A 12,562-nucleotide genomic window follows, 5' to 3' on the forward strand; every position below is an offset into this window, starting at 1 on the left:
ACCCCTTGGATGTTGATCTCTCAGTGTCCTCAAAACAGGTGCCATTTTTGAATTTCAGGCTTCAAAGCAAGTTTTAATTGCATAGAAACTAATTAAAGTGCCAAGTAGAGTCTCCTGTAGGCTGCCAGTCCACACAGGGCTACTATATAGCCAATCACAGCCCTTATTTGGCATCCCAAGGGACTTTTTCATGTTTTTGTTGCTCCCCAACTCTTTTTTCATTTGATTGTGGCTCATGGATAAAAAAGGTTTGGGGACCCCTGATCTAGAAGTTCCCGTTGACGCAGTTTCACCCAAGCAAATGATATTGGGAAGCATAAAACCTAAGTCTGGAATAGACTGCATTGATAGAAAAATGAACTGTCACTTATTGAGAGAGGCAACCATTGATAACCAATGAATGAAACCGAAGCAAAGCTGCTTTTTCTGCCATTGTGGATAATTCTGTATATGTATCTGGTGTGATTCGGGCTGCTCTTTAACAGACTTCACAAATTTTAACAATAATGTAAAAGGAAATATCTTTTTGCCATCGGCAGATTCCAAAATATCGATTGGAGAGACTGTTCAGCTGTCATCTAAATGGAAAAACGGGTGATAAACAGTCTCCAGCAGGGGGTGTAAGAAAGAGACAAGGGGGCAAATTCACTAAGCCGCAAAGCGCCGAACGCTAGCGTTAATTCACTAGCATTTGGCATTTTCGCTACTGCGCAAATTCACTAACGAACGCTGGCGTAGTTTCGCTAGTGTTACTTCGCAACCTTACGCCAGGCGAATTTTCGCTAGCGATGAAACTACGCAAATTCACTAACTTTCGCAGTGTAGTGAACGGTACCTTTTACGCTAGACTTCCTTCGCCACCTCAGAACTGGCGAAGCGCAATAGAGTAGATAGGGATTGTTTAAAAAAAAGTCAATTTTTTTTCTAAGTCCCAAAAAACGCTGGCGTGTTTTCTACATGATGGCTGATAGGCTGAAAAAGATCGAAAATTTTTTGGGGCTCCCCTTCCTCCCCCCTACATTTCCTGACTCATGGCAACTTACCTAGACAGTGGGCACATGTGTAGGGCAAAATAACATTTTTATTTGCTGATTTGAAGGTTTTCTAGGCATTTGTAGTGCAGATACGTATTCCTCCATTGAAATTTGAATTTGGCGCCGTATGCAAATTAGCCTTCGCTAGCGTAACTTCGCTTTATATAGCGAATCAACACTAGCGCAACTTCGCAACCTTACGCTACCCCTGTGCGCAACTTCAGATTTTAGTGAATTTGCAGAGCCCTGGCAAAACTACGCCTGGCGAAGTGTGGCGAAGTGCGGCGAAGTTGCGCCTGGCGCGACTTCGCATCTTAGTGAATTTGCCCCAGAGAGAGACTTGAGCGATGCGGCTCTTTTTGTGAAAGTGATTCCATTTCAGTAACGAGATCTCACCATGATGTGTGACCTTAGCGTGCGTTTCCCCCACCTCCCGCATCATCAAATCAATCTTTATGGGGTCTTTAAAAGAGAGAAAAGGCACAGATTTGCATTTAACATCAAGATTTAGGCACTTGGAAACACATTTAGGATAAATGGAGCCACACGCGGGCAGCCAATTGCGTGACGATTAGGTTTGGCCACTGGTCCAGCTTTTTCTCCATTTAATGGAAACAGATCCTGAGTTTCAATGGAGTTAGTTCTTTTGTAGCATCTATGGGAATAGCAAGTAGAAAGGAGACTTCTGGATATTGCTAGAACTTAGATGCTCTGTCAAAAGGCATTTATATTTACAGGGCATTTAAAGGTCAAGTAACATTCAGGGAAATTTGCCTTGGATGGGAAAAAAGATGATTTTTAAACAGTTGTGAAGACATTTAATCTGATTCACCCTCCAAGGAAAAATCACTTTCAATCAACCCACTCTTCACTTATTCCATGTTGAAGTGAGGAATTCTGGGACTCTGTTTTCACAAAAACCTGTGCACTGCTCATCATGGAAAGCAGAGGGTCTTCAAGTGGCAGCATCCATCACTCTCTAAATATACCAGGGAAAGCGGGGTGAGGGAATGTTCCTTGTGAGTCATAGAAAGACTATCATGGCTGCCTCTCAATCTGAGGAATCCTGTAGGTATATAAGAACCTTTATTACCCAACAGGCTGAGCTCATATCTAACACGGGGGCATTTTTTCACTTTAAGGAGGCCAGTAGACTGGTTGACCCTCTGTGTTAGACTGATGATTATGCAGGTGGAACAGTCGGACCAAGGACAAAGTTCGGACCATCAATGACCACCCAACAAAGGGCGTATCACAGATGTGGGTGCGGATCTGGGTCAGTGGGGCCCACAAGAGCCGGGGGCTCACCGGGCTTTTTCCCGTCATCCCACCGGCCCAGTCTGACCCTGAAGCTTTCTCCCATAGACTCCATTAAAATCAAATAATTCAGATTTTTAAAAATGATTTCCCTTTTCTATGTAATAATAAAACAGTCGCTTGTACCTGATCCCAACTAAGATATAATTAATCCTTATTGGAAGCAAAACCAGCCTATTGGGTTTATTTAACATTTGCATGATTTTCTAGTAGACTTAATGTATGAAGATCCAAATTACAGAAAGATCCGTTGTCCGGAAAACCCCAGGGCCCCAGCATACTGAATAACAGGTCCCATACCTGTACAGTGAAAAAAAAACACATAGTGCTGAATTATCAAGGCAGGAAAAGAATGAAATGCAAATGATATGCAGTCGATAAGCCTGAATTGATTTATCACTGTGAAGCACATGAATATAGGGAGATAAGTACAGATTTTGGCAAGATCTTTATTAAGATTTAAGATCATAAAACATTTGCTTGTCTGCCTTGCAGCTGCAGGAAGATTTTTAACCCCCTTTGCTCAATAGAGCCCGTATTGGGGATAACATTTTTACCCAACAGGTGCCCTTTAAGATATGGTTGCATAAAAACCAAGTGTACTGCCAAACAGAGCCTCTTTAAACTGCCAGTGCACATAGAGTTGCTGCCTTTTAATAAAGTTTCCACCAGCGGGTGGTGGGGTCGGGAACAAAAGGGGCGGGCAGTGATGTTACAGGGCCAGGTCATGCCGTAAAAGGGTCGGGCCGTGACATAAAATAGGTGGAGCCACGTCACGCTGATGGCCAGAAGACGGAGAAAAGGTAAGTTTTGACTGTATTGGGGGTGGGGCAAGGGCTTTTTTTAAGGGTATTACAAATTTATCGGCAACTACAATGCTGGTAAATTTGTAATACCGGCCCCGGCCTTGGCAGGTGTTTTATCGGCTAGGACGGTAAGATACTGACTAGGTGTCAACCCTAAGTGCACATAGGGTCTACCAAATAGCCACAGCACATATTTGGCACCCTACAAACTTTTTTCATGCTTGTGTTGCACCCCAGCTCATTTACAATTGAAAATGCAGGGCACAGGCTACCCTAGGTTATAGCCTAGGGACTCATCATTGTCAGCTTCCCATCTAGGTTTTTTTTCATTATAACTTTTTTTTTTCGCTGCTGGGTCCAGTTGGGCAAACCTTCTGGGAGAAGAAAGCAGGCAAGCCATGTGCAAGAGCCCTGATACATGCAGATCCAGTGATATCACTAACCCGGGGTAGAGAGCTTGAATGTATGTATCTGGACCTAAAAGGACTGGGCCTATGTGGATGTAGCCTAGGGGTCCCACATGTCATCAGGGTCAGACTGGAGCCTTGGGGCCCACTGGGACTGCAAAATTAAGGGTCATCCTGGCAGTCCACGGCAGCCCCCTTCCGACCTCCAAATTCTCACCGGCTCCTGCGCAAACACTGCCGTGACACGTATGCACGAACGCCGCAAATGCTGGCGCGGCACAGGAGCCTGAGTTTCTGCGACAGCTGGGAGAGCAGGTCTGGGCTGGCGGGGGCCCATGAGGGCCAGGGTCCACCGGGTATTTTACCAGTGTCCCACTGGACCAGTCCGACCCTACATGTCATTTATATGACACTGATGCAGGGGCATTTCTGGCATTAAAGTCGGTTGATGCTTCCCCCGTGCTAACCTTTACATCGACACCTCAGGTTCCGGGGGGGGGGGCAGCATCACTAGAGCAGAATTTTTTACCATCCCTGGTAACTTTTGGGGACTCATCTTGTCTCATTTACAGAACCCCCCCCCCCCGTGAATATGGCTCAAGGGTGAAAAAAAACCTTGGGGACCCTTGATCTAGTGAAAACCCATCCCATAAGAGTAAAGACTTTTAAAGCAGCAAAGAGTGGGACATCTTCATATTTATATCCTTGGTTTGGGAATTAGTTGGTGGACAGGCAGGAGAACACATACTTTTTGACCATGTGGCATATTAAACATTATAAGCATGACATACCTACTAGCTGTCCCGTTTTTCATTGGACAGTCCCGATTTTGACAGCTTAGCCCACAGTCCCTGATTGTTACTGAAATGTCCAGACTTTCTTTTTGATCTCATGCACTGAACAGCCAGAAAAAAAATACAAAGTTCTAACTTATTGGCTTTTGGCAGAGAGCCCAGAATATGTGGCAGGTGCCACTTAGATACTTTTGTAACAATTTAAGATAAGCAAATAACTAATTGTAACAATTTAAGATAAGCAGGCTTCGGATTTATGCTAATTATTCTTTATTTGAAATATGTTGCACTAAAGGTCCAATTGTTATATTATTGTATATTAAAAATCTGCATTTATGATATATCTACCCTGAGATAACATGTTACTAAATGTCTGTATGTTTATTCGAAAATTCCAATAAAAATTATTGAAATATAAAGGGCAATTTGGTTAGAAAAACTGTAATGACACATAAAAACCACAGTAATGTGTTCAAACTTTCATAACCTGACAAATTTTGTAAAATGGACATGGTAATTTGGGGGTGTGGCCACAAAAATGGGCGTGGGCTAAAAGATTCACATTAATATACGCGGCAATTCTTTTTTTCTCTCCCTCTTTCTATTTCAAAAATGTTGGGAGGTATGGCATGCCACCTTAACGGTTTTGTACCTTGGAAAACAGTTTTCTCTATCTCAAATCATCCTTATAAATCTTACAAAAGAGAATGGTTAGGCTGTGTCATTTTATATAATAAATAATCCACTTGTCGGGGCAGGAGTATAGTTAATGGTTCAGCGGTGATTCAAGACACAGCAGAGTTTATTCACTATACGGAAACCAATCTACCACTAGCCGCTCCGTATTACAGATCAAGTGGCCTAGTTGCCTGGGCGGTTCAGAGGTAGTGACTGAGCATTAAGCAGTATCCACCGGAGAGAACACAAAGATCCAATTCCTTATCTGCTCTATTTATTGCATTGTGGAACACCAGCTAAGATATTGTTGCCGGGTATAAATTGTTAGTCTTGAAAGAGGAAACAAGTGATGTTATTAAATGGCTATGCTCCGTGTCAGAGGAAATTGTGTTACTGGAACATATGTTATAATAGATCCTATCACTTACAGAGAAGAGCTGGAATATTATATTGTCAGGCAATAAGAGACATATAAATGCGAGGGTCTCCTGGCAGGTATCACAGCAAGTGGTGGTTAAAGCTAAATGCAATAAAAATAAATACAATAATGGGACACTATCATAGACAATATAATGTTTGTATTTGTGCCTGAATGCAGCCTGCTGTGTTTAGTAGGAAACTTTTTGATGAAATCGATTTACCACTACATGGACAAAAGTATTTAGACACCTGCCTGTACAACATTTTATTTCCAAACCAAGGATGGAGTTGGCCCTCCCTTTGCTGCCATAACTTGCTCTACTCTTCTGGGGAGTTCCACTAGATCAATGATCCCCAACTAATGGCTCCCGAGCAACATGTTGCTCTCCAAATCTTTGGATGTTGCTCTAGTTGCCTCAAGGCAGGTGCTTATTTTTGAATATCTGGTTTGAAGGCAAGTTTTAATTATATAAAAACTTGGTGTACTGTCAAGTAGATCCTCCTGAATGCTGCCAGTCCACTTAGGGGTTACCAAATAGCCCATCCCAGCACTTATTTGACATCCTCCAGGGATTTTCTTCATGTTTGTTTTGCTCTCCATGTTTTTACAGCTGAATGTGGCTCACAGGTAGAAAAGGTTGGGGACCCATGCGCTAGATATTTGAATATGGATTGTCAGATTTGCTTCCATTCAGCCTCAAGCAAGGCCAGGTCAAGGTGACACCCTAGGCAAGGGATTCCATCAGTGCCCCCCTCACCTGGTCCTGCATTACCATTTCCCACCTTACCATTCATATTGCCCCCTGTACCTGTGCCAGCACCTATCATATTGCCCCCATTTGTACCTCTGCCAATGGCAGTCAATCCCTCAGGTTGCCCCCAATCTGTACCTGTGCCAGCATAAGACAAAACATTCATCATATTGTTACTCCCAATCTGTATCTATCCCAGCGGTAGCCAAAAAAAATCATCATATTGCCCCTAATTTGTACCTGTGCCAGCAGGAGCCAAATATCCATCATATTGCCCCAAACATCTGTGTACCTGTGCGAATAGACACCATATTGCCCCATGTACCTGAGCCAGCAGCAGCCAATCCCTCATATTGCCCCGAATCTGTACCTGTGCCAGCAGCAGCCAAAAAATCCACAATAATACCCCCAAATATTTATTTGTGCCATTGAGCCAAAAATCCATCATATTGCTCCCAAATATGTATATGTATTTTTATACTAAACTGTTCCTTTAAAAGTGCACCCTCCCATGATTGCGCCCTAGGCGGGCGCCTACTCTGTCTACCCCTAGTTCCGGCCCTGGCCTCAAGAGCTTTTGTTGATCACTGATAGTGGAGATCAGGTCTCGTCCTCAGTCAAGTTCTTTCACTCCCATCTCAGCCAACCCATTCTGTATAGACCAGGCTTTGTGCATTGGTGAGCTGAACACAAAACTAGGAACCAATGGTCGCATGCAGTGGTGTAACTACAGAGGAATCAGACCCTGTGGCTGCAGGGGGCCCAGGAGTTATAGGGGCCCCATGAGGCCCTAATTCATGATAAATTTCAACACATATTGGTAAAACAGGACAACCTCTGGATATATTGGAGGACCTAAAATATATTTGCTGTGGGGCCCAGTAATGTCTAGTTACGCCACTGGTCGCATGGAACTAAGAGCCCTAGCCCTTACCATAGAAAATAGGCCCATGCAACTTTCACCCTGTGCTGAAGACTTTATCCTCCCACCCTTTTCTTTCATGAGCGAACCAATGTGTCCAGCAGAATGTGAGTTTAATATCCCCTTTGTTTTTGATGTCTCAGATATTTCCATATTTCTTGAGTTTCATTTTTCAGTTTGAAGGCCAGCGCTTTGTTTGGTGCCTCAAAGCTAAAGGTTTCTGATGTAAGCCAACATAACTTTACAGACAACCACATGAGGACCAACATTTGGTTTATTTGACAGACCTGCCTGTGATCTGAGCAGTTAGATATTAAGTAAAAAGACTATACACCAGATGGCAAATTACTATTGATCTATTTGTTTGAGCTGATGCTGGTTCCTCTGCAGATTAAATCATACACTAATCAGACGACTGAGGTTTGCAGTATGGTCAACTGAATCATAGCCATCACCTCTCACTTACATAACAAGAAAGAAGTTTGATCTACTTGATATCCAGCCTAAACATCATCCAGAATGTCCAAGTGTCAAATAAGGATTCACCTCAAACATCATAGTAACATAGTAACATAGTGAGTTAGGTTGAAAAAAGTCCATCAAGTTAAACCTTTTAACTCTAAATATAAACTGCCTATATCCTAGTTTATCCAGAGGAAGGCAAAAATCCCCATTTGAAGCCTCTCCAATTGTCCTCAGAGGGACCCAGTCCCTGGATCGACTTGTACTATGAGCTATCTCCCATATCCCTGTATTCCCTCACTTGCTAAACACCATCCAACCCCTTCTTATACCTATCTAATGTATCAGCCTGTACCACTGATTCAGGGAGACAATTCCACATCTTCACAGCTCTCACTATTCCCAATATTTAGGTGGAACCTCTTTTCTTCTAATCGGAATGGGTGACCTTGTGTCAGCTGGAAAGATCTACTGGTAAATAAATCATTAGAGAGATTATTATATGATCCCCTTATATATTTATACATAGTTATCATATTACCAGCTTAGTTGCCCTTCTCTGTACCCTCTCTAATACAATAATGTCCTGTTTGAGTGATGGAGACCAAAACTGTACGGCATATTCTAGATGGGGCCTTACAAGTGCTCTATACAGTGGAAGAATGACCCCCTCCTCCCGTGACTCTATGCCCCATTTAATACAGATCAAGACCTTATTTGCCCTTGATGCTGCTGACTGACATTGCTTGCTACAGCCAAGTTTATCATCTACAAGGACTCCAAGGTCCTTTTCCATAATGGATTTGCCTAATGCAGTCCCATTAAATGTATAAGTGGATATTTTTACATCCCAGGTGTATGACTTTACATTTATTATTTATTTGCCACTTAGCTGCCCAGATTGGTGGCTTATCAACTTTATGATCATAACTTTGTAACTAAAAACCCCTGTTTTTGTAAATACCTGCACTTGCATATATACTGAATTACTTATCAGACAGGGGACTTGGGAATGCGCATTGATTAATTGGCCAAATCATTTGCACTTCCATTGTATTTAAACACATTTTTACTTAGCCTTGGAGTGCTCCCACAACCCCCCTTGTATTGTTCAGATTGCCAGTTTGTGAAGATCCTGTTGCAAGTGCCACATTCTGGATGGAATTAATTGGGCTGGATAATTTTGTGTCATCTGCAAACAGTGTACATTACTTATAAAAACCTCCCCTAAGTCATTAATGAACAAGTTAAACAAAAGTGGACCCAACACCGAGCCCTGAGGGACCCCACTAAGAACCTTACTCCAAGTAGAGAATGTCCCATTAACAACCACCCTCTGTACCTGATCCTGTAGCCAGTTTCCTATCCACGTGCAAACGACTTCATTAAGCCCAACAGACCTTAGTTTAGAAAGCAGTCGTTTGTGGGGCACAGTATCAAACGCTTTGGCAAAATCCAAATAGATCACATCTACTACCCCCCCCCCACTGTTCAGCATCTTACTTACCTCATCATAAAAAGCAATTAAATTAGTCTGACATGACCTATCCTTCATAAAGCCATGCTGATTGTTGCTCATAATGCCATTCACTAGGACAACATTTTGAATGCGATCCATTAACAAGACTTCAAATAATTTTCCCACGACAGATGTCAAACTTACTGGCCTATAATTGCCAGGCTGAGATCATAATCCCTTTTAAAATATAGGAATGACATCAGCTTTTCTCCAATCCATAGGCACCATACTAGATGACTAGATCAGAAATAGGGGCTGGTCTAAAACTGAACTAAGCTCTCTTAGAACCCGGGGGTGTATGCCATCTTGCACTGGCGCCTGAGTCAGCCACTGACTAGATTGAGCTGAGCCAACAATGCAGCTATGAAGTGACCCTGAGAACTCAGACTCATTATATTGTATACATTGAAGAAAAGAACTGATTTAGCACATTTGCCTTTTCTGTATCTGTTACAACATACTGGTACCATTATTTAAAGGAGCAACACTCTCAACCCATATCTTTTTACTATTAATTTACTTAAAAAACTTTTGGGGTTAGTCTTAGCCTCAGCCGCAATGTGCATCTTATTTCCTATCTTTGCCTTCTGGATTGCGATTTTACAACATTTATTACAGTGTTTATATTCATTAAATGCAGCTTCTGTCCCAACAGACTTGTAGTTTTTCAATGTCATTCTCTTCTTTCCTATTAACTTCATCATCACCATATTTTTCTTTCCTACAGCAAACAGTTTTGGTCCTCCTAGGAGACACCCGTTTCATAGATCAGGAACATCTGCCTTAATTTGTATCAAACGTCTAATGGTTAACGGCACTGCAGCTAACTAGAAACCCCAGAGAACAGTGATGGAAATTCTTTATTAGTCACATTACCTTGATCATAGAATTAGCATTCAGGAAAAAATGCTTCGTTATGCAATTATTGGCCAGCAAACAGGCTTGCTATTGCTTTTCCAGCTATAACAGACAGAGTGTAATGGAGTTCTAAATAGGGAAAGGAATCATATAAGAGACACATTAGCTTGCACCAAAATACCCCAGAAGCAATCTGGGCTACATCACTTAAAGTCCCTATAATGCTTTGACTGCCAAATGCATGGCAATATCTGGGCATGGCAACAATGCCATCATATATGTCCCCTTTAAAAAGTGGATGCATAATTATATTTCTGTTGGTTCCCAAAGCTTCTCTTGGGGTGTTACTTGTGTCTAATGTGCCTCCATATCTCAGCCTTTACTCCTTATCTCCTCTCCCTTTCGCTACAAGTAATGGATATCAAGGAGTTATCCAGAAAGAGAGATCCAAGGGCCATCCATCTTGAATTTGTTTTATTCTACTGTAAAATCATCACAAGTTCAGAGTTATTATTATCAGCAAGAGTCAGCACGATCTGTATTCAAGGGTAAATCATGTCAAACCCATTGAACTGTCTTTTAGCAAAATAAAATATGTAATTTAAACATCAGTAGACTGCTGAATGGTGTTTAGATGTTGCAAATACATTTGATACTGAGGCAGGAAAGCTTAAGGGAAATGATCTGTGTCTGTCCCTCTGTAGATGAAAGGTTCAAATGCAAAACACAAAGGGGTTTTTAAAGAATTTGACACTTTTACAGTTATTTAAATGCCTTACAGTTTTTTGCTGACAATATGAAACATGGTGTTTTCATCGTATCAAAATTACTCAGATGAACTAGAAAGGAACAGTAAGTTAATGCCACTGGAGATTTAAAATAGTCTCTGGGAAGGGAGTGTGACTGTGGGATAGCAGGTATAGTAGGGAGAGATGGTGCCTATAGTAACAGTGGATAATAGTCTCTGGGAAGGGAGTGTGACTGTGGGATAGCAGGTATAGTAGGGAGAGATGGTGCCTATAGTAACAGTGGATAATAGTCTCTGGGAAGGGAGTGTGACTGTGGGATAGCAGGTATAGTAGGGAGAGATGGTGTCTATAGTAACAGTGGGATAATAGTCTCTGGGAAGGGAGTGTGACTGTGGGATAGCAGGTATAGTAGGGAGAGATGGTGCCTATAGTAACAGTGGGATAATAGTCTCTGGGAAGGGAGTGTGACTGTGGGATAGCAGGTATAGTAGGGAGAGATGGTGTCTATAGTAACAGTGGATAATAGTCTCTGGGAAGGGGGTGTTACTGTGGGATAGCAGGTATAGTAGGGAGAGATGGTGCCTATAGTAACAGTGGGATAATAGTCTCTGGGAAGGGAGTGTGACTGTGGGATAGCAGGTATAGTAGGGAGAGATGGTGTCTATAGTAACAGTGGATAATAGTCTCTGGGAAGGGAGTGTGACTGTAGGATAGCAGGTATAGTAGGGAGAGATGGTGCCTATAGTAACAGTGGATAATAGTCTCTGGGAAGGGAGTGTGACTGTGGGATAGCAGGTATAAGGGAGAGATGGTGTCTATAGTAACAGTGGATAATAGTCTCTGAGAAGGGAGTGTGACTGTGGGATAGCAGGTATAGTAGGGAGAGATGGTGCCTATAGGCAGGACCACCATCAGAAATCGCAGGGCGCCGTACGTCAAAATTGCCTGGGCCCCCTGGGCTGCTCCCACCGCCAGCCCCACCTACAAGTCTGCCCTCCCCACCCACAGGTCCACCCCCCCCACCACACAGTAAAAAAACAAAAAAATATTGGTGGCTAGGGTTCCCACATGTTAATAAAAAATAAAAATAAAAATTGGTGGCTAGGACCCCACATGAGAAAAAAAATCGGTGGCCAAAATTGGCCCCCACACACATAATTGGTGGCCAGGGCCCCTTAAACGTCCATGCCTTCCGAAGTCAGCAGCTCTCAGAAAGATGGGGGGCCTGGCTAATCAAGTACATGCACTGGCCTCAAAACTAATGTGCACATGCACGGGGCACAGTTTAGAGCAGGAGTCCCCAACCTTTTTAATCCCTGAGCCACATTCAAATATAAAAAGATTTGGGGAGCAACACGGGCATGCCAAAACTTCCTTGTGTGCCAAATAAGGGTTGTAATTGGCTATTGGTAGCCCCTATGTGGACTGGCAGACTACAGGAGACTCTGTTTTGCAGTACTCCTGGTTTTTATACAACCAAAACTTTCCTCCAAGCCTGGAATTCAAAAATAAGCCCCTGCTTTGAGGCCACTGAGAGCAACATCCAAGGGGTTGGTGGGCAACATTTTACTCACGAGCTACTGGTTGGGGATCACTGGTTTAGAGGAAACATTGATCAGTGGGTCTCATAGTAATTAGTTGGCAGGGCCCTTTCTTTCCAGGGGGCCAAGGTTATTAGCCCAATGCTCTAATGGGACCCTGATTTTACAGAAAAAAATACTTTCCCCCACCCTGCAAGTTTCACCTTATTTGGGACCCAGCAAACTGGACCTTAGTATCTTCTGGGCCCCCACTTGGACTTAGAACCCGACTGCCATCTCATCTGTGATTCTGGCTGTTGCTTA

This window comes from Xenopus laevis, chromosome 9_10S, assembly GCF_017654675.1.
Source record: "Xenopus laevis strain J_2021 chromosome 9_10S, Xenopus_laevis_v10.1, whole genome shotgun sequence".
Lineage (NCBI taxonomy): Eukaryota > Metazoa > Chordata > Amphibia > Anura > Pipidae > Xenopus > Xenopus laevis.